This window comes from Panthera tigris, chromosome F2 (genome assembly GCF_018350195.1).
Source record: "Panthera tigris isolate Pti1 chromosome F2, P.tigris_Pti1_mat1.1, whole genome shotgun sequence".
Lineage (NCBI taxonomy): Eukaryota > Metazoa > Chordata > Mammalia > Carnivora > Felidae > Panthera > Panthera tigris.
The window spans coordinates 7,235,121-7,262,642 of record NC_056676.1 but is presented as its reverse complement, the minus strand read 5'-3'; the positions used below and the strand labels follow the sequence as shown (position 1 = coordinate 7,262,642).

At 42.9% G+C, this 27,522-nt stretch overlaps 1 protein-coding gene across 1 annotated transcript in view; it reads right to left on the bottom strand.

Annotated features, from left to right (window-relative positions):
- RP1 (RP1 axonemal microtubule associated) overlaps positions 1–27,279 on the bottom strand; it is a 50,884-nt gene extending 23,605 nt beyond the window's left edge. Inside the window, exon 1 of the mRNA XM_042973225.1 lies at positions 27,163–27,279. The gene's annotated coding sequence lies outside the window, so the exon portion shown is untranslated. The remainder of the gene's footprint in view (positions 1–27,162) is intronic.
- Positions 27,280–27,522: the final 243 nt, after the last annotated feature.

Below are 27,522 nucleotides of genomic sequence, written 5' to 3'. Positions count from 1 at the left end.
TAAAGACAGAAGTAGAATCAGTGAACTTGAAGATTGAACAATAGAAATTACTCAATCTGAACAACGAGAGAATAGGTTTTTTAAAAATAGAACCTCAGAAAAGTCTAGGCCTTAACAAAAGAGCTAACATTTGGATCATCAGAATTGCAGAAGGAAAAAAGAAAGAAGGTAGAGCTGGAAAAAAAAAATTCCCAGAAATAGTGGCTGAAAATTTCCCCAATTGTGCAAAAGACAAACTGCAGATTCAAGAAGCCAACTGAGCCCCCAAAGACAATAAATTCAAAGAAATTCACACAAAGACACATCATTATCAAACTTCAGAAAACTGAAGACAAAATTTGGAAAACAGAATAGAGAAATGACCCATTACCTATAAGGGGAAAACAATTTGAGTGACAGCAGATTTCTCATCAGAAACCACAGAAGTGAAAAGGAAGTTGCAACCATTTTTCAAATGCTGAAATAAAATAGCTGTCAACCAGAGTTCTAGATCCAGTGAAAACATCCTTGAGGAATGAAAGGTAATCAAGACATGCTCACATGAAGGAAAGCTAAGAGAATTTGTCACCAGCAGACTTACTCTAAAAGAATTGATAAAGGAAGTTATCTAATAGAAAGGAAATGATAAAAAGAATCTTGGAATATCAGGAAGGAAGAAAGAGCAACAGAAAGACCAAAGGGACGCCCGGGTGACTCAGTTAATTGTCTGGCTCTTGATTTCAGCTCAGGTCATGATCTCATGGTTTGTGAGTTTGAGCCCTGCATGGGGACTCTGCGCTGACAATGCTGAGCCTCTCTCCCTCTCTGCCCCTCCCCACCACTCGCACGCTCCCATGCGCGCTCTCTCTCTCTCTCTCTCAAAAATAAACTTTGTTTAAAAAGACCAAAAATATGGGGCGCCTGGGTGGCTCAGTCGGTTAAGCAGCCGACTTCGGCTCAGGTCATGATCTCGCGGTCCGTGAGTTCGAGTCCTGTGTCGGGCTCTGTGCTGACAGCTCAGAGCCTGGAGCCTGTTTCAGATTCTGTGTCTCCCTCTCTCTGACCCTCCCCCGTTCATGCTCTGTCTCTCTCTGTCTCAAAAATAAATAAAACGTTAAAAAAAAGTTTTTTTAAACCCAAAAATATGAGTAAATATAGTAGACTTTCCTTCTCTTAAATTTTTAAATGATTTTTGACAGTTGAAGCAAAAAGTATAATATTGCTTTACATAATTCTCAATGTATGTAGGGGAAATATTAAAACAATTATAAATGAGAGAGTTTAAAGGGAGCGAAGCTTTCTACATTTAAACTGGTAAAATGTCTACCTCAGTAAATTGATCATTATATAGGTATAATGTAATACCTAGAGCAACCACTAACATACACAAAGAGATATGCTCAAGAATAATATAGATAAATCAAAATGGAACTCCAAAAACTCTAAAAGAAGGCATGAAGGAAAAAATCGAAAAATGAAAAAACAGAACAGAAAATTTAAAAATAGTGTGGCATATTTAAGCCCTAAGATACCAAAAATTACATTAAATATAAATGGGCTCACATACTGTATGAGTTCATTTATATAAAATTCTTGAAATGACAAAATTATGGAGGCAGAGAACAGATTAATGGTTGTCAGGGGGCAGGGATGGTGTTGGGAAACAGTGAGTGTGACCATAAAGGGGTAGCCCAAGGGAGATCTTTGTAGTGATTGGACAGTCCTGTGTCTTGATTGTGGTATGGGTGACACATGTCATAAAAGAACGTATAACTATTCTCACACATTTCCGTCAACCCGGAAAGACTTTGTCCCCATTTACCGATATTTCTCCAGCCGGTAATCTTTCTTTCCTTATAGATTTGCCTATTCATGACATTTCATATAAATGGAATCATACAATATAGAATCTCTTGTGTCTGGCTTTTTTTATTTAGCATAATGTTTTTGAGGTTCGGTGATGTTTCAGCATATATCAGTACATCATTCCTTTTTATTGTATTCTGGTGCATGAATATACCATATTTTATCCATTCACCAATTGGTAGACTTTAGGGTTTTATGACTAATCTTGTTAGGCAAGTGGTGATGACAGTTTTAATGTGCTCCATACAACATAACAGGCATAGCCCTTCATCTGGAGATAATTGCTAATTAGAAATACACAGGAACTAAATAGTGGGGAGCCATAATTCCCAGGGCCATAGCAGACTCATTTCCCCATTTGCAAAACTTACAGAGTAGAACTGAATGGACACCAAATTCCACGAATAACATCTGTTTATCAACTCATCTAGCAGCTCTGTAATAATAATATTATAATGTATCGATTACTGGAGCGCCTGGGTGGCTCAGTCGGTTAAGTGTCCAACCCTTGCTTTCAGCTCAGGTCATGATCTCACAGTTCATCAGATCAAGCCCCACATTGGGCTCTATGTGGTCAGCACACAGCATACTTGGGATTCTCTCTCTCCTCTCTCACTGCCCCTCCCCTGCTTTCACTGTCTCTCAAAATAAATAAACTTTAAAAATATATATATGGGTTACTTATTTTGTGACAGGCACCATGGTTAATGCTTTAAATGAATTATTTATTGAATCTTCATGATGGCTCTGTGACATATGTACTATTATCGTCCCTGTTTTTCAGGTAGGAACACTGGTGTTGAGAAAGGAATAGTAATTTACCAAAGGACACGCAATTAGTAAATAGTACAGCCCCTTACCACCTTGCAGTAATGTTCTCTAGTTAATGTTGAAGCCTATCTGTGTGGAGAATCAAAAAATCCGGGCTAAGGAATTTTTATTCCCTTCTACAGAACATGGAAATGCACTGAGATCTTTGAGCAGGGAAATGACTTCATCAGGACTGCACACTTCCCTGACATTGCTAAGTCAGATAATTTGGAGGGAGGAGCCGGTGATGACAGACCAGGGAGGTGGCTCTAAAAATAGTTAAATCAAGAGTTCCTGAGGGCCTGAGTTAGAGTAATGAAAACAGGAATAGAAAGGAAGGAAATTATTCCCCCAAAACTTCAGAGGTAGACCCAAAAATAGCATAACAATAGGTTGATTATAGAAGGCAAGGAGATAGATAATTTATTTAATGCTTTAAATGAATAATCTTTTGTAAGTAAAGAATCCAGCACAGAGCACAGTTCAGCAAAACTTGTATGAAGCAGGTGGGGCAAAATTGGCAAGGGTTGACTCTTACTGAGTGCCTGCTATGGCCTCATTACAATGGACAACTTGACTTTTTCACGCCTGGGCAAAATTACAGGGTCACAAACAACAGTAGCCAACATAAGAGGAGAGGATATTAAGTCAGGAATTGCATAAATCCATTCCATCTTAACAAACTTCGTTAAGGTCCTTGAAAGACATGCAGGTGATAATGTTCAAACAGCGGTTATTAATACGACACTACAGATTGAGAGAGAGATTAAAAGAAGCAACAGATTTTAGAAGCATTCAAGTACAGGATGTAATCTGTGCCTTGGAATCGCTGAGAGAAAGAAGTGTGAAAAAGGTGAATGTTATTACTCATGTAATGAAATGAGCAAACTCTAGAATTACGTATTTATAGTTATGACATGGACAGGGCCTAAAATGGACAAGATAGCCTACGTCCTGTTGAGATAACAGAAAAAACCCAAATCACAGTGGAATTTCACATTCCCATTAGTGGCTAATCAGATGAAACTGATCTAAATGTACTCCAAATTAAAATTCAAAATGAGGGGCACCTGAGTGGCTCAGTCGATTAACCATCCAACTCTTGACTTCAGCTCAGGTCATGATCTCATGGTTCGTGAGTTCAAGAACCGCCCCCTCACCCCTGTCCCCATCAGGCTCTATGTTGACAGGACGGAGCCTGCTTGGGATTCCCTCTCTCTCCCTCTCTCTGTCCCTTCCCCCTTGCGATCTCTCTCTCTCTCTCTCTCTCTCTCATAAATAAATAAATAAATAAATAAAATTCAAAATGATTCTGATTTAAATGTCTTAAATCTGTTATAGTCTTACAGAAAAATAGTATTATTGAAGTAGAATTCTACATATCTCAAGAATTTAGGCCATACTAAATTATAGCTTATCATTTCTGTGGTTTGACAAAACTTATTTTTAATTCAGGGCAAATTATTGAGTTATAATCACTTAGTCAGAATTTGGTAAGTATTTACTGAGTGAAAAAAAAATGGGTTTCTCTAAAAAATGTGCCTGTCAGGGGTAAATCATATCTTCCATAAAGTCTTCAAGAGTGATCAAAATACTGGTAAGGAATATGTTTTATTTCACCAAAAAAAGGAATAACTTCAGCATGAGTGAAAGAAAATGCAGTTATCTTCAAAACGTATATAACCAAGCTATGTTTAAGAGACAAGTAAGTCAATACACAAAATTATTCCTAAATACCTTGGCAAAACAATAAAGCAAAGTTTCTGCTTAGAATAATCAGGTAAATAGATCTTAGGTTTATAATTTTCTCTCTCAGCTGATAAGTAATTCTTGGGATTTCAAGTCAGTTATTAGAAGCTGCCACTGAAAAGAGTGATGTGGGGTAAATTTCCCCTGGGGTATTCTTTTCTTTTTAAGATTTTATTTTTAAATAATCTCTACACCCCATGTGGGATTCAAACTCACAACCCTGAGACCAAGAGTGCCATGCTTTTTTTTTTTAATTTTTTTTTAACGTTTATTTATTTTTGAGACAGAGAGAGACAGAGCATGAACAGGGGAGGGGCAGAGAGAGAGGGAGACACAGAATCGGAAGCAGGCTCCAGGCTCTGAGCCGTCAGCCCAGAGCCCGACGCGGGGCTCGAACTCGCGGACCGTGAGATCGTGACCTGAGCTGAAGTCGGACGCTTAACCGACTGAGCCACCCAGGCACCCCAAGAGTGCCATGCTTTATCGACTGAGACAGCCAGGTGCCCCCTGTCCCCAGGTGGATTCTTAGCACCCTAACACAGGGAAATATTTAGGCTCTTAAAGATACCAATTTGCCATAAAACAATGATGCAGGAAAATTTCAACCTATCCATGTGATTAGACTGTTAGTTTAAATTATTTGGAGGATCCTTATTGCTTAGAGGACATAGACATTCTTGAATCAAGTGCACTATTCAGAAGGATTTATTTATTTGAGGACAGATGTAGGTTACTTTTTTTTTAAGTGAGAAAAATACCTTGAAATTTTACTCTGGCTTGACATTTTTTACCTTAAGAAAGAAGACATTTAGATATTCTCTCCAAATAGCAGTTTTATTCTAATCCTTAGCACCAAATGCTATCATCAAGAACTTTCCTTTCCTGTTAGAGAATATTTTTTTAAACCCAAGCATGGTCTTTTTAACTCATTCTAAAAATGGAAATTTCTGAATTCAGTTTAAATTCTTAGTACACATATCTTTAATGAACAACTTTCATAATCATTACAGTGTCTCCAGTGGCCCTTGATTTGTCTTAGAATTCTCTATTTCTGTTCTTTCCCTTCTAGCACCCCTAATGAAATGAATGAATGCATAATCATAGACTGGAGTTTTAATTGAAGTTTGAAATTTAACTCAATTTTGCCTGAAAAACATCATGCCAAATTTGTCTATGTCTATACTGTTTTATTGTAAAACTGGTTTGAATTATTATTCATCAAATAAGTTGAGATCTATCATCATCGTCCCCCTTGGTTTTTCAAAATCTCCCTCTAAGCACACCAGAGAATTCCCAAGAAAAAGTGGAATGCTTGTAAAGGGAGAGAGAAGACGTCAAGTGGACTCTATTGCCAGTCCATACCCAATGGACACGGTCTGACTGCCACCACTGAGGCTACAAACTGTAGACTTAGCCTCCCCAGTCTCAGACCAACAAGTTCCAAGGCTGACCATCTGTGGTCCTATCCTCTCTAGGGGTTTAGGAATGACTTGGCTCCTGCTCAGCGGGACAGAGAGCCCTTGGACACCTGCATGCCCCAGAACTTCAGCCTTCCCTGTACTCTCAGTGCTGTGGGCCAGACTGTGTTTCAATCTGCTCTTCTTGATCTTGGTGAACGCTCCACTTAGCTGGGGACAAAGAGACTGCTGTCAGCACTCCACTGATTGGACCAGCTCAGTCCAATCCCGATATGAGTCCCAGCCCCCTGCCTGATATGAGTGCTCCCAATGAGACTGTGAACTAAACACAAGTTCAAAGTGAATGGTAACTGATCCTACGCTTTCAACAGAGCAGTGTGGCAGCCCATCCCATACGGAGAGTCTTCCCCGTATCTGGTCTCACCTATTCCCTTCACAGTGAAGCCTTTTGCCTTTGTCCCCATAAGCCCTGCCGTCTGTCACCCTGCATACACTGGATATGACGATGTATACCAGATGGCCGAGAGATTAGCTGGATTTATGAGTGATTACCAATTAAGTCGCTGATGTGGGAGAGGGAACAGACAGCTAATGCAAGGAGTTGAATCCCAGGCTGAGAGATGGAGATTTCCTGCAACAGCACTAATACAGATTTTTGAGAAGGAAAAAAGGACAAGACAAAAACGGTATTCCAGATGAGAACGCAATGCAGGCAGAGGATGGAAAAGACTGGGGAGAGTTGCATGAAAACAAATCTTTAATAATTGGCCTGGGCCTGGGTACTTCTGTAATGCAAAAGATAAGGTATATTTTTAATTTTTTTTAAGTTTATTTATTTTTTAGAGACAGACAGACAGAGCTCGAGAAGGAAAGGGCGAGAGAAAGAGGGAGACACAGAATCCGAAGCAGGCTCCAGGCTCCGAGCTGTCGGCACAGAGCCCGACGCGGGGCTTGAACTCACAAACTGAGAGATCATGACCTGAGCCGAAGTCGGACGCTCAACCAACCGAGCCACCCAGGTGCCCCTAAATAAGGTATATTTTAAAAAGAAACTCCAGCTGTTGCTAGTCAGTCAATGAATGTGCCAAACGTTGTTCTAAGCACTGGACAGACTGCAATGAGTGTAGCACAGCCTCTGGTCCCCAGGAACCATCATTATAATGAGAGGGACTAAGAATGTGATGGGCACCGGCCATCACTTTATTCAACACACATTCTCTAGCCTCCTCCCTTCGTGCCTTCCTCATGGAGGTTAGAGTCAGATACTCCCCTCCCAATCTCTCAGGTCCACCATCTAGGTGATCTTATTTAGGCCAAGACAGTGTGAGGGAAGATCTAAAGGGGCACTTCTAGAAACTTTTGCTTTTTTTAATAAAATAAACACACAGCCTGTGCCAGCCCATTTTCCCCCTGCCTGCCTCGAACATGAAAGAATACACAGAGCTAGCAGGAGGCAACAGCATGAAGATAAAATATACACACTAAGGATGGCCAGGTAGGAAAATAGAAGGAGAATCCTGATAAGCTGTCTGGGCAGCTGGGCTAACCTGGTAACTACCTAACTCTTCCGGTTATATGAGAAAAATGAACTCCATTGCTGATACCAACTGCTGAAACAGAGCTCTTTGTAGCAAAGCAACCAAATCTGACCCAGGGAGATTACAAAAGAAAAAAAAAAAGAGTATTTTAAAGAATATGGAGGGGTTTACAGAATCTATGAGATGTCTAAAGAATAAGGCTCAAGGGGCGCCTGGGTGGCTCAGTCAGTTGAGTGTCCGACTTCGGCTCAGGTCACGATCTTGCGGTCCGTGGGTTCGAGCCCCGCGTCAGGCTCTGTGCTGGCAGCTCAGAGCCTGGAGCCTGTTTCGGATTCTGTGTCTCCCTCTTTCTCTGACCCTCCCCTGTTCATGTTCTCTCTCTCTCTCTCTGTCTCAAAAATAAATAAAATGTTAAAAAAAAAATAAAATAAATAAAAAAAAGAATAAGGCTCAAACTTAAGACTCCAGAAACAACATAGCAAACCTTGCATAGAACTGACCCGATGAGGAAAGCCGCTCTATACTGCAGAGCTGGAGACACCCCCACCAAAAAATCAATTCCCCCGGGAGTCTGCTGGCTTACCTTGTTCTCTTCCAACCTGCACAACTGCCTGTGCCTTAGGGGGGAAAAAAATGAAAATATGAGGCTTGTTCCGTTCCTACAGGAAGAAATAATGTCTGCCCTATGAAAATCCGTAAGGTGGGTAATCTCCCAAACTCAAAAAGGGATTCAGATGCTAAGAATCTAAAATGAAGTCCAAATATACACAGCTACGGTGGGTTGTTTGCAAAAATGATTACCAGTATGTATTTTTTCTCTATAGCCACACCCCTTTACAATGTAATCTGTAAATTAAGAGGTGATGTCTGTTCCCCACCCCTTGAATTTGGGCAGCTTTGACCAATAGGATGAGGCGGAAGTGACAATACGCCAAAACCTCAAGAGAACGGATGCACTCTATTCTGACAGTCCTATTATCTACCACATAAATAAGCCTGGGCTGGCTGGCTAGATGATGAGAGAAACCTAATCTAGGTGCCCCAGTCACCCCAGCCAACAGGCAACCAGCCCTCAGAAGCAGAGCCACCTACCTGACCATATATGCATGAGTAAGCCCAGTCTAACCCAGAAGATCACTCACTTGAGCCCAGTCTAATTGGCTCACTCAAAGAACTGTGAGTTCGGTGATTGCTTTAGCCACTAACTTTGGGGTGACCTTCTATGCCATAAGAGCTGAACGAAATACAGGAAGGAAGGAAGGAAGAAAGAAAGAAAGAAAGAAAGAAAGAAAGAAAGAAAGAAAGAAAGAAAGAAAGAAAAAAAGAAAAAAGAAAAGGGGAAGGGAAGGAGAGGAGAGGAGAGGAGAGGAGAGGAGAGGAGAGGAGAGGAGAGGAGAGGAAAGGAAAGGAAAGGAAGGGAAAGGAAAAGAAAAACAAAAGGAAAAACAAAAAAAATAAAGACTAAATAAAGAGAAAATGAGTAAATAAGATAATTTGACACAAAAATGATTTGAAAAAGATAAAAGTAGGTTAATTTAGTAGAAAGTAATAAGAGCTACTTAGTTTCCCAGGGAAGTCCTCTCTGAGAAGGGAACATATAAGGGGAAAACTAAATCTGAAAGACAAAAAATGCTATTCAAAGATATAGAAGAAATGTACTCCAAACAGCAAGGACAGCATGTGCAAAGGCCCTGAGACAGGAATAAGGCCAGTATGGCTGGAAAATATGAACAAAGTAAAAAGTAAAGAAAGGTAACATCAGAGAAACTGAAAAGAGACCAGATTATTTAGGGCTATCTAGGCCATAGTAAGGAGTTTGGAGTATATTTCCTGAGTAATCTGATTTATATTTTAGAGTTCACTCTGCTTGCTACTAGGAGGATGGATGTTAGAACAGGAGTAGAGGCTGGATCCTCATTAGGTTGTTACTGTAATAGTGTTGGGAAATCTTTGTACCTTCTGCTCAGTGTTGCCACGAAACTAATCCTGCTCTAAAAAACACAGTATTTTTAAAAATTGGGGGGGAAATGAAAGAATGGATCTCTAAGAGATTAGTAGGAGAAAGAGATACAGGCAAGGAGAAAGTCGACAGCACCTGATACTTACCGAAAGCTGCTCTATGCCAAGTCCAGCCCCTGGAGTCACTGGGCCTCTGTAGGAAGCAATATGGACGAGTGAAAACAGTGGGGACTTTGGAATCACGCAGACCAGGAATCGGATCTAAAAGCTACCGCTTATTATTGTGTGCACTAGGGTGAATCACCCATCTGAGCCTCCCTATATTCTATAAAATAGAAATAAAAAAAGCTATGTCCTGGGCTGCTTAGTTCAACGAGTAGCATAGGGAAAGTGCCTAGGTACTTTTTAAATGGTAGACATTCTAGAAGTGTCTGTTTAATTCCTTCACATTTTACTGCTCAGGTGGAAGATCCAGTATCTGAGTAGAAACTGAAAGCCAAGGGCCACTGAAATCAAGGTAGCCCTGTGTCTGGAGCTGTAATAAAGTCAGCAACCTCCTTTCTTCCTGGAACTCTCACTCAACAGCATGTTCCCCCCATTACTCTCACTTACCTGCACCTACAGGCTGCCAACACTAGCTTGTGACCTAACATGGCAATTATAAAACCTCAGGCTAGACTGAAGTGTCAGCTTGTGTCCTTTTCTGTTGCCAAAGCCCATTATCCAGATCCTTCCTGGGGCCCTGCTTCCTGCCACGGTGGGATCCTAACACCACAGCTACTTTCCTAAACTCCAGCCCGACTGCTTGCTCTAATCTTCCAAACGTGCTTCCTGCACCAGTCTGCATTCTGAGCCCAGCTCCGAACGTCAGTGCCATGATTAACGTTCTCTGGGTCCCTCTCAGTCCCACACTGGCCTCTCCTACTGCTTCTCCATTCTTCTATTTGCTTTTTCACACCCAACTCCCTTCCATATGCTCACAACCAGTTGCACTCCTCTGTGACAGGCCATCCTGAAAGCCTTGTCCATCGTGGAAGCATTGTTCTTGCAAGATTGCTTCTTTAATCTTTACAGCACAAAGGGTTCTTCTGCATTTGGACTGCTTTTCCATCCCTGCGAATACTTTAAATTCAACCATGCTCCATAATCTGCAGCTATATTCACAGCATAAAATCACAAGTTGACCTGCCAATGGATACTAAATTCTTCATCAAAGGTGGATTAACTCTACTCTAAATGTAATTCAAAAATAGCAATGGCCATAAGGCAACATGATGGGACAGCTTTGCTTTGTAGGAGGAGAAATTCGCAAGACAGGATTTAAAATGGACTAAACTTAACAGTATGAAATGGCATTTTTGCTGTAATTTTAAGCTTTGTAGAATTTATAAATATATCTGAGGGAAAAAAAATACCAAGAGGGCTAAAGAAAAAAAATACATTCGAAAATACAAAAAAAAAAAAAAAAAAAAAAAGTAAGAGAGCTTTCCATAGACTGACAAAAATTAAAAATGGAAAAAGTCCTTAGGCCACCTTGTTCATTTCCCTGCCAGCATAGCTCACTCTCGAGTGTTTGTCCAGTCTAATTTTAGATGACCTAAGAGTTTTGGCTTCAGGCACTTTATTTGTAAAACCATTCCACTGTCTAAGGAACCTCCATAAGTTGTCAACCCCTCCAGTTCTTCAGCCTAAATTTTAAAGTTTCCAATACGTTCCAAAGGTTTCCTTGGCTTTCCCTGGTTGCAACATCCAGATACAGTACTAGAGGGAGAATTTCCTCTTCCTTGTCAGATCTATCTTTAAAATACCTACGAGAGATGAAGCCTCACCAAAACCAGGATAGGCATTCTCTAAAGATCCCTGGACTAGTAGAGGAGAACTCGAGTCCTGGTTTCCTTGTTTTCAATATTACAAACTATGCCAGAGTCTTAAGTATGTTTGAGTTACATTTTGCTTCCCACTGTCCAAATAGTTCATTGAAAGACATCATAAACACTAACAGTTATCAAATGGCTAATACATGCCAGTCATTAAAGCAGGTGCTTTATACGCACTGACTCTGAGCTTACAACAACCCTGCATGGCAATTATTCATCTCCTTCTACATATGAGGAAACTGAGACTTGTCTTGGGTCCCATGGCCAGTTAAATGCACGCTGGAGCCAATATTTCCGTTAAGTTCATCTGGCTCGAACTCTTGCTTTTTCTGCCGCCGTATGCTGAGCCCTGATCCAGGGCTCTCCAAATCCAAACAGAAGGCGTGTCCTGATCCAGGCAGCATGTGAGGATAAAGAAGAAGCAGAATACTATACTTCCTAGGACATCAGCTGCCTCTAAGAGCTATCTCTAGAGACAGGCTCGGAGAGAAGTGGGTGAATATTGTAGGTCCGTGCGTGCAGACCCATTTTGAAGAGGGGATTGGTAAACGGAGTTAACTTGTGGGCAAGAGGAACCTAGACTCAAAGGCGAGGGGAAATGCCAGGGTATGGAGTGGAGTCTAAAGTTCCCACCTTCCCTAACCACTGATATTCAGCAAGCACGTTTTCATTGCTGATCATTCTAGGGTGGCTTCAGGCATCCTGGATCCATATTATCCAAGGCTTTAATTTTTTTTTTTAATCTTTACGTATTTATGAGAGAGAGAGAAAGAGAAAGAGCAAATGGGAGAGAGAAAGAGAGAGAGGGAGACACAGAATCCAAAGCAGGCTCCAGGCTCTGAGCTGTCAGCACAGAGTCCAACACAGGGCTCGAACTCACGAACCGCGAGATCATGATCTAAGCCGAAGTCACCACGTAACGGACTGAGCCACCCAGGCGCCCCATCTATTATCCAAGGCTTTGAATCAGGGTCTGAACAGACTTATGGGACCAGGTGTTTTAAGGAAGCTACCCCAGCCCCTAAGAGAAAGAGTAGGACTCATTCCTGCAGCTGACTCGATAATCCCAAACACCCCAGACTGACAGAGGATGGAGATACGACACGAGTGAGCAAAGCCTTCCTTGCAACAGGGAGGAGCACATCTGCCCAGGAAGGTGAGTCATTAATGCCCCCGTGCTCTTCAGCCTTCAGAATCGATCCTACGTTTCAGCTTCTTGAATCTTTATGGGTAAAACATGCTGACTAGACTCAACGTCAGTTTTCTTACTTTTCTCCCTCATTTGGAGGGAAATGTGGAGAATCATCAAAGGAGCTGGTCTGTAGTTACTGATTTGCAGCTGTGTGTACTGCGATAACGCAAGTGGAAATCTGGACACTTGAAGCCCCTGACTTCCCTTTCCTAGACAAAAGCTATGTTGATTAGATTGGCAGTTCCCGGAACAACAACACCAACACAGCTCTTCAAACTTGCTGTAGATTTCGAGTCGCAACTCTCATTGACCGTATATCCAACCTTCAGAATGAAGCGTTGGAACAAAAACAATTGGAAGGTTAATTAAGAATCTGCTCATTTGGGGAAATGATTTCATTTCCCTCATTTTTCAAGGGACAATAAATAGAATTCTAAGAAGGGTATGCGTCCAAATCCCAGCCCTGTGGCTTATAGCGTATACGACTTGTGTTGAGGCACTTAACTTTCCTGACATGTTTTGCCAGCTGAAAAATGTCTACACTAACACCCAGCCCCCAGTGTGCTGTCAGAATTAAATGAAGTAACTTGCTTAGCACAGTGTCTTCTGTGCCACAGATGCTGGAGTCCTTCTTTTGACCCACTGGACAAAAAAAAAAAAAAAAAAAAAACAGAGCAACTCATTTTGTGAAACCATAATGTATTCTTATTTGAAAAGAACCACATCCTCTTGGGACCCTTGTTAGAAATTTTTAAATATTTCACTTCCAGGGGCGCCTGGGCGGCTCAGTCGGTTAAGCAACTGACTTCGGTTCAGGTCATGATCTCACAGTTGCGTAAGTTCGAGCCCTGCGTCAGGCTTCCCACTGGGGCGCCGAGCCCACTCGGGATTTTCTGTGCCCCTCCCTCTGTGCCCCTCCCCCCCTCAAAGATAAAATGAACAAATATTTTTTAAAATTACAAAATAAAACATTTCCCTTCCAGAGCAAAAATCCAAGGCAAAAGACACGAAATACAGAATTATCCTGTAAACTTTCAACTACTTTCTGTCAACTAATATCCTTTAAGAAATTACTCGATTTCTCTGAGCCATTTCTCACTCTATAATTAGAAAACACTTCAATGCTTCCAACTTCTCCTGTGTGAAAATGTCTACCAAGTTTCTCACCAATGGAATGTATCCAACCAAGTCTGAGGTTATCAATGTACCGTGTGAAAAGCCAGGGGAGCACACTGACGAAATGCCTAGTCTGACAACGGACACACCTAGATCTGAGCCCCACCTGTGCCCTTTCTAGCTCTGTGTCCTGGGTCATCACACAGTCTAAGCCTCTATCCCCTCATCTACAATAAGGTTATCATATCTGCCTTAAATTTTATTTTGAGGATTTAAAGAGATGAAGTAACATAGCACCAAGAAATCATGTTAGCCACAATTACTAACGCTTAGCAATTCGCAACACATGCTCCATAACATACTTACCATGTAGGAAGGACATGTGAATTTAATAACACATTATTCATTATTTTGTACAAACAAAAAAGTAATTATTCATAAAAGGAAAACCACATAGACCGTAAACTTGGCATGCAGATTCATTATTTCTAACATTTTTCTTTCAGTTACTATAATGACAGTAGCATTTTCTCCCTTACATGGAAGTCACATATAAACAACTGACATTTTTTACACCAAAAATAGTTTCTTCCCATTACTCAGATAGCTTTCTCTTAAAGTTTTTGTTTTATATTTAAAATTGTTGAATAGTAGAGCAACTACAAATATCAGCATCATAAAGAAATCTAAAGCATATTCTGATTGATGAATTTAATCAAGCCTGGTTGTCAGAAATAGCTATCAAATTTAACCCTAGGCTATTGATAACACTGTCCACACCTAGGATTGCCTCACCACCTTATTCCTGTTGGCCAGAGCTGTAGGGAGTCTTATCTAGGAAACAAAGCCCATGAATTTCCGGACCCAAAGTGGAAAGAGATTAACTCTTGTCCTGAAATAAATCACTTCCTGGTGTTTTTGCTTTCAGACGTCTAACATTTTCCCTGCAGTTTGGGATATGACCAGAACTGTTACGTTCTATGACAAAGATAATTTATTACACTCAGATCCCAAATCAAAATGGGAACCCCTAGGTTGGAATCTCTTCCTTGTGACCCACGCGACATCATTTTTTTTTTTTTAACACAAGCTGTCAATGGTTCTTTGATATCTCACATACCTTTGAAAGATGTCTTTAAAGCCTGAGAAGAGGCCCAATGTAAATTAGGTCGTCCTTAAGCAATGCAAGAGAAGTACAAATACACTCTGTGGTTGCTAATAAAGTTGTTAAGCGAGCAGATGTCCAAGGCTGATTACCAGCCTTAATCAGTGGTAAGAGTCTGACATATTCATTCATTTTTTTCTTTTCTCCTTAGGATATGTAAATAGCACATGGGCTGGGAGATTTCTAAGGCAGCAAAGTGTGAGTGATTGAGAAAGCGGTGTCCTCCTCTCTGCTCATACCCGCAGGGTAAGAAAGAACTCTCCCACCAGTTAGGTAACCATGATGCTGAGGAAATGGACATCTTCTATGCTTCCAGTGATCAAGTACCCCGCTGTTTCCAGACATCTCAGTGGCTTTTCTGCATCTCAATAGCATTGTTACGTTAGGGAACAACTAATTCAGGTCGTCGTAAGACCATCCATCGTCTTAGAGTGAAGGAATTGCTTTTGCAGAATCCCTGAGTCACAGTTTTGCATCCCCTTCTTCACTTCATCTAAAACTGGAGGGCTCACTGGTTGAGGACAAGTTAGCTCCAGATATAAGAAAGTTCTGATTCACACTGTGCCAAACTGATGTCCGCCCTTTTGTAGAAGTTCTGTGCTTGACAGCAAAGGGAGTTTCCGTGTAAATTGCGGACACGTCCCCCACGGTGGCCTTTGACAGGGAGCCTCTGGATGGGATTAGCTGTTTCTCCAAACTCTTGGCAGAAAGGCAGGCATTAAACATGAAGGAGCCTGAAAATAGGTGATAGGACCCCAAACGCCTGGTTGGAGTTCTAGGGCAAAGTTCTAACTCCTGGCTGAGCCAGCCTAGATTGCAAAATCATAAGGAGTAATAAATTGCCGTCTCAGGTCCCTCCGATTTTAATTTGCTTTGGAGTGGTTGGTTATGCAGCAATAGATAACTGAAACACGGACACATTCTCCAAGTTCCAAATAGAACTTCACAGACTCACTGAAGCCCGGTCCTAGGCTCCTTGGAGAACCATGAGACGGAGTTTGAAGTCCCTGGACTGGAATATTCCCAGGCCCCAGTCTTACGAACCTTGGGCTGCGTTTTCCAGTACTTGTCCCAAATGATGCTATTCTACGGTAGCATCTTTTCTGTTTGTACAGTAGCACCACCCTTAGGCCTCTCTCGGATCATTCCCCCTGCTTTGAAGGCCACCTCCCACCTGAATTTCCTCTTACCAAAACCCTCACCATCCTTTAGACCCATCCCCGTGCCCTGTCCTCAAATATGCCTTTCCTTATCTTCTCCCCGGTGGTGCAGCCCACTACCGTCCATGGTCATCGGTGGAGTGGAGTTCAGAATGACTTTTGCTACCAGGATCTCTCCCTCCTTAGACTCTCAGGATCATTATTTCACAGTTCCTCATGGGACTCTTATTGTCCCTTTTATCGTAATGATGGGGGTACTTTGTTTCCTCCCGAAAGTACTCTGAGGAACTGCTTCCCTCACCTCTGCATGCCCCTTCGTGCCTGCTTCCAGCCCTCCTCCTTCTAACTCCACCAGTACTGGCCTGGCTCGGAATAATGATGCCGTAGGAATCCGTGTCCGAGCAAGGCCTTCGTGGTCGTTGGATTCCCTCACCTGCAAAGCTGCGTGACACTGGCCCCAATTGTGCCAATCAGGCCCCTGTTAATAGGACCCCAGAATATTTGGAAAGAGCTCAGGGCTTGAGTCAAATGGCCCTGCTCCATGCATGAATCCTGGGCATGCTATTTCCTAACTGGATGAACCTGAGGAGACTATTGAACTCCCTCTGTGTTGTCTTCTCCCTCTGTAAATCGGAGCTGTTCTAATCCCATAAGGTTGTGTTGCTTTAAATACCATGCATGCCTGGGGCGCCTGGGTGGCTCAGTCGGCTAGGCGTCCGACTTCGGCTCAGGTCACGATCTCGTGGTCCGTGAGTTCAAGCCCCGCGTCGGGCTCTGTGCTGACAGCCTGGAGCCCGTTTCGGATTCTGTGTCTCCCTCTCTCTGACCCTCCCCCGCTCATGCTCTGTCTCTCTGTCTCAAAAATAAATAAACATTAAAAAAAAATTTTTTTAAATACCATGTATGCTCAACACCTCACCTAGTGACTGATACCTAACACAGAATGTAAAATGTTGGGATAAAACTCTGATGATTGACTTTATTGTTACGTTGCTATAAATCAACTCCTCGCCTCATTATACTGTTGTCAAGGGGGATTTTTTTTTTTTTTTTTTTTTGCAAAAAGTAAAGCTCTGAAATTAGATACTACTTAACTGTAACTCAAAGCATTCTCAAATTTGAGGGAAAGGCTACTGTATTGAGAGCTTGTCTCCCCGACTTCATATCAAACTCTATATTCTTTTCAAACATGAAACTAGAAATAAGTTCACTAATCAATTCTCTTTCTCCTGATGTTATTTTTTATCTCAGTATTAAATGAGACAAAACACTGATAGTTTGGCCTCCCTCTCTGCTCACAGTAAGGATGGCTGCATCCTGAAAACTGAATGCCCACACGGGTGACACAGCACAGTTAGCAGACATTTACGCCTCTTTTCTGTTTGCTTTGGAAAGACCGAATGGAAAGTAGGGTCTACGCCTCACTCAAGGCACTATGTCTCATTTTTCTTGGAAAAAAGGAGGGTGATGACTGATTTATCCAAACACGGTTTAGACAGCTGGTCTACTTCGTATCCTCCCTGCAATCAGGGGTCACAGTTTTATGACAAAATAAAGAAAAGGGATTAGGATACATTGAGCATTGTAAGAGGCGGTACAATAGAAGGACAGAGCATCTGAAGATCTTTGTTTATAGTAAAGATGCTATTATTAGCAGAAGTTTTTATGCCAAGATGATCAAGAGTGAGTGCGGACACCTCAAAGGCTCAGTTGTACCTAGTAACAAGTAACTAAAACTCTGATCGGGTTCTAAAATACGTTAGCAGACACGCGTATAAATAACTCCTTAGAGAATTACTTATTTTGAGGATGAAAATGACACAGTCGAACCATGCAAACTCTGACACTACAAACCCACCAGTGTGTGACCACTGGGGTGGGTCAGGGGAATAGTGCCCTGTTAGCAGAGGACGTGTGTCCTGTGTGCTGGTCTGTCGCTTGCAAGGAGTGGACAATGAGCACAGAAAAATGGATGATGGCAAGGACCAAGCCTTTCCTTCTACGCTGAGGCTGGAACCACCTCATACCTACTTACGCTAATGAATCGGAAATGTGTTTTAACAACTGATTCCTTTTTATACTCTGCACAGCCCAATTCCTTAGAGCACTTTTCTGCTTTCAACACGAAAAGAACTACGTAATCCCAAGAAGGTTCCAGTCAGGAGGGTCCTTGGAGGTTACCTAATCCAGTACATGCTTTACAGATAGCATGCTGATGTCCAGACAATTAAGTGACTTGCCTAAGGCCATACAGCTAATATGTGGCGAACCTGGAATTACTTCTCCTTTCAAAGGTTGGGTGACTTTAATTAAATTGTTGACAAAGTCACTTTCTCTAAATAATTGTTTATTGATCCATGGGAATAAATGAACTCCCGTGACCGCACTTCTTGATAGACATGCAGCCAAGTAGGTCTAACGACAATCCGTTGAAAACACCACGTGAAGACCATTTTCCAAACCTAGCAAACAAGCTCCATTGCCTGAGTGAACTAACCCCTTAATTTATAACCCAAGCTTTCCTCTGTCTTACTGTTCTTGCTCACAATAGATAACAAGTAAGACTAGACCTTGGGAAAAAACCCAACCCCACGTTCCAAAAATGGTGAGTCAGGAGCATCAACTTTCAATGGAGGGGACAATGTGTTGTGAACGGAGTCATTTCTATGTGTTAATTGTGTCCCCCTCAAAAGATCATTAACGTCCTAGCCCTCGGTAGTTGCTTCCTGCTTGGAAGCAGGATCTTTGCAGATGATGGAGTCAAAGGGAGGTCATTAAGGTGGGCCCTAACCCCATATGGCTGGTGTCCTTATAAAAAGGGGAAATATGGAGACTGACATGTCCTGAGAGAGAATACCACGTGAAGATGAACTCAGAGATCAAGGTGATGCTTCTCCAAGCCAAGGATCACCAAGTATTGCCAACAAACACCAGAAGCTGGGAAGAAGGCAGGCCACTGATCCTTCTCTCTCTCTGCTCTCAGAAGGAACCAGCCCTACTGACATCTTCATCTTGGGCTACTAGTCTCCAGAACTGTGGAAACAATAACACTCTCTCATCTAAACCACCCTGTTTGTGGTAATTAATAAGGAGGGGTTCCTTTTTTCCCCCCTTCTTCCTCCTTCACGTCCTAAAATGTGGTTCAGTGGCTTCGCAGCCATCTTGGACCATAAGGCGATCCAGGGAATGGGAGCCAGCCACAGCAGAATGAAAAGATGGAAGAATTCTGAGTCTCAGCATTCCAGATCCACCGGATCAACCCTGGACTGTATTTCACATTTTTTAGGAAGAAAGAAATACATTTAAATCCATTTTTCACGTTTCGGTTACGTGCAACAGAAATTATCTGAGAGAAACACCTGCTATTTGCCAGGCATTACACTAGAAACAAATCTCCCTCCACCTTCCCCACCCCCAAAACACACATACAGACGAAAAGTAAATAGTTTGGGTATTTCGACAATGCCTGATCTACTGAAGCAATCACAAATAGATCACACTGACTATAAACATTTCTTCTAAAGATTTTAGAGAAATGCTCAAGGGACCCCGAAATTTTAGGAAACGTTCTCAAATCCGTGACTTTAAAACAGATTCTTCTCCGACACAGAGTGGATTTTTTTCACCTGTATCTACAAAGGGAGGTCTAGCTTCCCATCGCTTTCTGCACTGAAAGACCATTCTGCTGAAAATAATTACCTCAAAACCAGTGGGAACATTTTTCCCTCTCCATCCTACCTGTTAAAAAGTAAAGCTCTGGAAGCCTATATTTTTACTTCACTTTTCCTCGGGAAGCCTCTTGATAATAAGTGAAATGTCTGTGACCTTGATAAGCTTTGAATTATGCTGTTAAAATAAAGCCTTTTGTAGTTTCCTGAAGGGTGTTTGGATCTGAACTGTAAAAGAAAAAAATTGCTTCGATATTGATGCCCATATTAAATTGGCCCTTTTACCAGAATATAATGGAAGTTCTCTACTCATTTTGCCAAGTGCAGGCATCCCTCTGTAAGTCTAAAGCCCTTAACTGATGAATAACAATAGTACATTCTGTGACTAAAGCAAAGTTTGACAAAAATATGTCAAACAGGCATGTAGACCTAAGGAGACACAATAATTGCCTATATTGAAGAGTTTTTCCTTTAAGATTTATCTTTGGAAAAGCAAAGGCCAGATTGCCTTTTGAGCTACAGGGATTTAAGTATTCAAACCATGTGTAAGAAAAGCGGGAACACCCAAGGCCAAGGTTAAGCCAGGAGGGGTTGGTCAGCTCTGGTTCCCCCCACCACCACCCTCAGGGCTCCCAGCAGAGGCTGACCAGGGGGTGTCCAGGACCAAGAGCACTGTCCTCAGCATTCCCCACAGGGTGCACCTGGGGCCCTGTGAACACGCCTACTCCATTCGGTCAAGTTCAACACACCTTCCCTGGCCTCGTAAGGTAGTTTTGTCTCTGTGGCCTGTAGCAGTTGCTTGTTTGAGCCCTTTGTAAATAATTAGTCAGCATTAAATCTCTTCTCTTTTCCCTTGATTTCCCTTCCAGACAAGTGGGGTGGAGGCCAGGGTCTGGGGAGATAGATGTGGCTTCGAGCTCAGCTCTGGCTCTTTACTGCCTGTTGATCACAGCGCTCTGGGGCCAGCTTGGGTTGCAAAACGCAGCTCAAACAGGAGAAGGCAACCTAACTGAGCTAGGACAGCTCTTAACGAGTAAGGCGGAATAAGGCAGCCACTGGATGGAGATTCTCGAACTGAATGGCTCCGATCTGACCAGCACCTGCTCTGGCCAGTCCTTCCCACAGCAGGGAAGGAAATAGTAGGAGTGAGGCTTTGCCAGGTGAGGTCTTTCACTCTCCTCAGAGAGTACAACCTGAGATATGGGAACTTTCCTTTGATTTGGAAGGAGGAATACATAGGACCTATTTTAAGTTTTAGCATCTTGACCTACCTCTAGGATAGCCTGGGGGAAGCTCACTGCCTTCTGAAGTAGGGATTCAAGTCTACCTGTCTCCCTCTCTTATCAGGAGAACATCGATTAATTTTGTATTGAAAGGAGTAAAAGATTATCATTAGGAAAAGGGAAGGCACGATGGGCTAAATTGTGTCCTGTCCTCACCCCCCAAATTCATATATTGAAGGCCTGACCCACAGTCCTCGGAAAGTGACCTTATTTGGAAATAGGATTAGTGCAGACACAATTCATCAAGATGAGGTGATACTGGATAGAGTGGGCCCTTCATCCTATGTGACTGGTATCGTTACAAAAAGGAGAAATTTGGACACACGCACACACACACACACACACACATGAGGAATGCCATGCAGAAATGACGGCAGAGATTGGAGTGATACTCTAGAAGTCCAGGTACATCAGATATTGCCAACAAGGACCAGGCATGGACTGGATTCCCCCTCACAGCCCTCAGAAGGAACCAGCCCTGCTGACACCTTGATCTTGGACTTCTAGTCTCCAGACTGTGAGACAATAAATTTCTGTTTCTTAAACAACCCAGTCCACCGCGCTTCATTATGACAGCCCTACGACACTAATACAGAAGATGCCTAGCTAACCAAAGGCCCTGAACAACCTCATGCTTGTTTAGGGCCCAGGGCCCTCCAAGCCCAGCTTTGTGCCCACAGAGAGTAACAGTGAAGGCTGGGCTCCTCTCCAACCCTTAACCACAAGTCTTCTGTCCACGGACTGTGTGAACTGTCTCCCATCATGCCCATTTAGGGAAGAATGACCTGATGACCACTTCCTAAGGCCAATCCTACTCTTCTCCCTGTGTCACCAAGAAGGAAATTGGGTTTAGAGAACTTGGGTGCTCACCATGTTTGCACCGCGGGTGTGCGTTTCAAACCCAGGCCAGACTCGGGCTCCAGACTCTACACCCCACCTTTGTCATAAACAGTGGCACAGGCACCAGGCATTTGGAGGCATTCATTTTAGTGTCACCATCAGACTCCATCATGACCAGATAGGAGAAATCCTTCTAGTAAAGAAGCCTACAGTAAGAAAACAGGCCTTTGCAAGTTGAAGACCACTGCTGTAAATCCCAAAGGATATCTGTTCCCTGAGCTGACCGGCCCTATCAAGAATACCAGGACGGAGGCACCTGGGTGGCTCAGTCGGTTAAGCATCTGACTCTTGATTTCGGCTCAGGTCATGATCTCACAGTTCATGAGTTCGAGCCCTGCATCAGGCTCTGTGCTAACACCGTGGAGCCTTCTTGGGATTCTCTCACTCCCTCTCTCTCTGCCCCTCCCCTGCTCTCTCTCTCTCTCTTTCTCTTTCTATCTCTCAAATAAATAAATACACAAACAAACAAACTAAAAAATATAACTAAAAAAAAAGAATACCAGGACAGGGATGAAAGCTGCCAAGCCCCACCCACAGGAGACCTGGCCTAGAATATTCTGGAGAGTTAACATCTCTGTGCAGAAAAGCCATGCACGGGCCACCAAATCAATCACATCAGCATATCTTGAGGTCAAGGTGCATTTACCCACATTTGTGATGAAATGGCCAACGTTTCAATTAGACTGTTTATAGATTGGTCCTTTTCTGCTATTTCCATGTGTTAGGCAAATGAGTGGGACTTGGGGCCAGGAAATGAAGATTTCGGTGTCTAAAAATAATACCTAACACTTGTAAGGCATTTAAAATGTGCTGGACTCTCAACAATAGCCAAATTATGGAAAGAGCCTAAATGTCCATCAACTGATGAATGGATAAAGAAATTGTGGTTTATATACACAATGGAGTACTACGTGGCAATGAGAAAAAATGAAATATGGCCCTTTGTAGCAACGTGGATGGAACTGGAGAGTGTGATGCTAAGTGAAATAAGCCATACAGAGAAAGACAGATACCATATGGTTTCACTCTTATGTGGATCCTGAGAAACGTTAACAGAAACCCATGGGGGAGGGGAAGGAAAAAAAAAAAAAGAGGTTAGAGTGGGAGAGAGCCAAAGCATAAGAGACTGTTAACAACTGAGAACAAACTGAGGGTTAATGGGGGGTGGGAGGGAGGGGAGGGTGGGTGATGGGTATTGAGGAGGGCACCTTTCGGGATGAGCACTGGGTGTTGTATGGAAACCAATTTGACAGTAAATTTCATATATTAAAAAATAAATTAAAAAAATCAAAAAAAAAAAAAAAAGAAAATCATAAAAAAAAAAAAAAAGAAAGAAAGAAAGCCCTAGGGGAAAATTAATGTGATTTGTTCAAAATTAAAAAAAATAATAAAATAAAATAAAATAAAATGTGCTGGGTTCTTAATTACCAAACCACCTTACAAAAGAGGTGTTTTATCTGCATCACATATATGGAAATGGAGATCCCAGGAGGTAAATGACCCTCTCCTGCCCTGCAGTTCTCTTTGAGAGGCCCTTCCCAACAAGTGCGCATGTCTCAGGAATCCAGACTTCCAGTATGACTGAGGGGACAAGACGCCCGGACCTCCTCCCTTTTGACCCGTTCCCAATCTCTGATCTCCTTAGGAAGCCCCATAGCAGCCAGAGCCAACCCCAAGGGCTAGACCTTCTGTTCTGGGCCTTAGGAGGAAACGAATTACACTCTCCTCATTCTTTCTTTAGATTCGATTTCCTTCCCTATCAGGGTGGTAAGACCTGGGGAGAAGATAACAGGGTGTAGACTTAAGGGAAAGAGACCACAATTACAACTGGGATATCTTGAGTATTGTGAGACCTGGGCCTTCCAGGTCTTGGTAAAGGATGCCCCAGTGTGGCCGGCCTGCCTGACGAGACTGCAGCACTCAGGGCAGAGCCTGTAGAAACAGAAGGCATTTGACCCCTTGTTCTTTGCACAAAACCTTCAGAGACCTTTTCTCTTCTGTGCTGAACAAGGCACCAACTGTGTGGTATCTACTCTGAAAATGCTGTTTTAATCTATTCATATTGAAATCTGAATAATTATAAATTAATAGTAACACTTCACCACCCCCTAATATTACTAAAAATGTTTCTTTTAACTTATTCTAGAGACTAGTGTATGTATCCTAAACAAATGTTATCATTTTGATATGCTCCTTGGGAAAGCCTTGTCTCAAACATCAAGTAACTTGAGATGTGACTAATGCAACTATTTAAAACAAAGCAGTCATCCGTCAGTCTTCGTTTTCTTAATGAGCATGAAAATGTTACACCCATATTTACTAGTTTTACATATGACATAAGACAAGAAATTTGAAATTCTGAGCTTTGAATCCTTGGAGTAATAGAAAAGGTGCTGAGTGTTTTAGGAGGATTCATTTTAAATTACTTAATATTAACTGTAAGGACCTCATCTTTCTCTAGACAAGTTAGGGATCATCCATTCATTTGACAGCCAATGTCATATACCTTCTTAGCTCTGGTACTTTGTTGCAATAAGTAATATTTTTTTTTAATTTTTTTTCAACGTTTTTTATTTTTTTTTTGGGGGGGGGGGACAGAGAGAGACAGAGCATGAACGGGGGGAGGGGCAGAGAGAGAAGGAGACACAGAATCAGAAACAGGCTCCAGGCTCCGAGCCATCAGCCCAGAGCCTGACGCGGGGCTCGAACTCACGGACCGCGAGATCGTGACCTGGCTGAAGTCGGACGCATAACCGACTGCGCCACCCAGGCGCCCCTGCAATAAGTAATATTTATATTAATGTCCTTGAAATGCTATAAAATTTTGAAACACCTTCTCAAGGGAAAACAAAAATTATTTTCATTTGCACTTGACTGTGTTTCCATTATTCAAGTACAGGTATTGCATGTATGCTATTCTGATATTAATTCATATATTAGCAGGATGTATAATTAATCAGAATTTGGCATTCACCAACCATGCATAGAAAACAGAGGTATGCTCATAGAATGTTCTAACAATGATACCTCTTGTTGATCTTTTTTTCTGTTTTATAGTTACTAAAATTCTTTTGTGACTAAGTAAATCAACCTGGAATAAAATAATCCAGTGGGTGGAGTTTATACACCACTGACATCTGAAATGCCACAACTCACTTTTTTATAAGTTAATGGTTTGTGCTGTTCACTTCCTGCCTGACTTGACTAGTTGTCATAGGCCTGCCAAACTCCTCTAGCGTTTCCTTGTACTGAAGAAATCCCTCAGCTGTGGTAATGCCCCAGTCTCTGTTTCTCTTTTTTTTTTTTTTTTGAGAGAGAGAGAGAGAGAAGCGTGCAAGGGATCAAGAGGCAGAGAGAGAGAGAAGCGGGGCTCCCCCGAAGTGGGGCTCATGCTTCCCCAAAGCGGGGCTCGTGCTCACCCAAAGCGGGTCTCAATCTCACCCGATGTGGGACCTGAACTTGTGAACCATGAGGTTGTGACCTGAGCCAAAGTCAGACGCTGAACGACCGAGCCACCCAGGCACCCTGTGTTTACAAGTTTCTAAGGGTGCTGTTTGGCCTTTATGTTATGTTGCTATTAAATTATTCTAAGACACTGAACACAGCAAATACAAACAGAAAGGAAACACCTGTTACTATAGTGTCGATGGCAAGTAATTTACCAATCACTTTGAGCCTACTCAGAATCCGCGTTACAAATTTTAAACACATAAATTATGGTTGTCCAAAAGGAAGAGAGAGATTTCATAGTGCGTTTTAATGAAGGTATTATGCCACTAATTTCAAATATACCAAACGAATTGAGGCGATTGGGGATTTATTAAGAAGCTTTAGCAGTAGGAGGTTTACCTGGACTGGCTTTTCAGTCCATGAGGCCAGGCTACGGGGTAAGGGGGCTCGACTCCTACCGCCAGTCCCTGCCGGGGCAATTTCACTGTGTGTCCCTCTGGAGATCAGCTCCGATCTCTCTAGCGTCCAAATCTTTGTCACAGCTCCTGGGGCTGCCGAGTAGCCTTGTCTCCAATCCTCAGGGGAGTCCGAGAGCCAGCCATGTACCCATATCCCCACCCGGAGGGTCCCGCTCCATCCCACATAAAGCTACTGACGGCCACCCGCACAGGGATGACACCAAATGTGCTACAGACGGTGCGGGTCTCCGCGGGTCACTTCCAGGACAAGTAAGATCTACTTGTGTGTATGTTGTGTGCTCGCAGTGTACTAAGCACTGCAGGTGGTGGCCTTCCACAGCCCTGCCCTTCCTATTCTCAGTTGACAGGTGGAAACGGGAAGGTGGCAGTGAAATAAACTCACACAGGCTTGGGAGACTCGGAGCAGGTGTTCTGAGCCAGAGCCACTGGCCCCCGCCTCGGTGCAGGGACCTCGGGGACCAGCCACATTCCTCTCGCTAGGGAGGGGGCACAGGGAACACAGCACTGAGCGAGGTAGGAGGGACCTCTCGCCTGCACACCTAGCAAGTGCATTGAGCCTGGGGGCCCCTGTGTGTCCCCTGTTGCTCCTGCCAGCTCCACGGCACTCAGAACAGCTAGTCACCTCATCGAAACGCAAACAAACCTCCTCTTGAACTGATAAGGAAAAAAACTCCAAGATAATATCTAACATTCAGGCAGCACTTTAGTGTATGGATGTAAGGAGCTCTGAGGCACCTGCCTGCAGACACACGCCCGGGGGAGGGGAGGGCGGGCTTCCAGCTCGGGGCCCACGCGCTGTGATCCCACTTCCTGTGAACTTGCCCTAACACGTCCGTGCCTCTCCTCTCAGTCTACCCACTCCGCAAACGAGGAAGACGTTTGCAGCTTGAGTGTTAACTTATTGAACGTGAAAACCTGCATGAGTCCCTAATATATCCCCACTCCGTCTCGTTCCCTGAATGTTCTTTTCCTGTCCTTTGATGTGGTTCTTCTCATTTCTGTCATCCCGTGTTAGACCGTCCCGAGAGCCTCCTAAGTGGCCTTCAGGCATATAGCGAGTCCTGCCCCACCGTGAGCCACTCTCCTATTCGCCTCCGTTGTCAATAAATGTCAGCTGTTATTTCTAAAACTAAGATTATGCCTGCCACTGCTCTGCCTAACACCCTCCAAGGGTCCCCAGGGCTTTAGGGCTCATCTCCCAGGTGCCACGCATGGCCCACAGGCTCTTGAACTTAAGAGCAAGCGTCCAAACAACCTCTCAAAACTAGAATATCTTAGAAACATCTGCAAAACTGCTCCACGAGAAAAATTAGTTCACTCACCTCCCCCACAGTAACCAAGCGTAGACGTTATTTAGCTCAGGCCTTTCCTGCTTCCTTTACTCGTCTTTGGTATCTTTTCCACACCATTAAGCAATCTTCTGTGTTTAAATAGAAGTTAAAGATATCTTCCCTTTGAAACACCTGGTAAAGTTTTCTAAAACTTCAATTTTAATTACCATCCCCCCCCCCCCAAAAAAAAAGACCAGGAAAAAACAAAATCACGTATTTTACCTGTAATTTCCAAAGCGTCTGTAGAAAGTCCCCAGCTGCTTCCCGAAGGTCTTAACCAAGAGGGCTACAGTTTGGAATGTTCAGAGCAAAGGGCTTGGCATCGTGTGGCATCCTGTTGCTGAGATGCAGCTTAGGAGTAAACCTGGCTTTTGTTTTGTGCAGGTCAGAGGAAACAGCGATGTTTGCATTGTCCTGTGTGTTACCTGTAGCGACAGCAAACACTTCACGTAACTCCCAAACCACGCAACGACCAAGGACACAGCTACCGTGAGATTCAGGACTGTTATTATGGATCGGTGAGTAGAATGCTCTTATTCTGATTTTTTTTTTAAATTACAAACTCTGGCACACATCACTGCT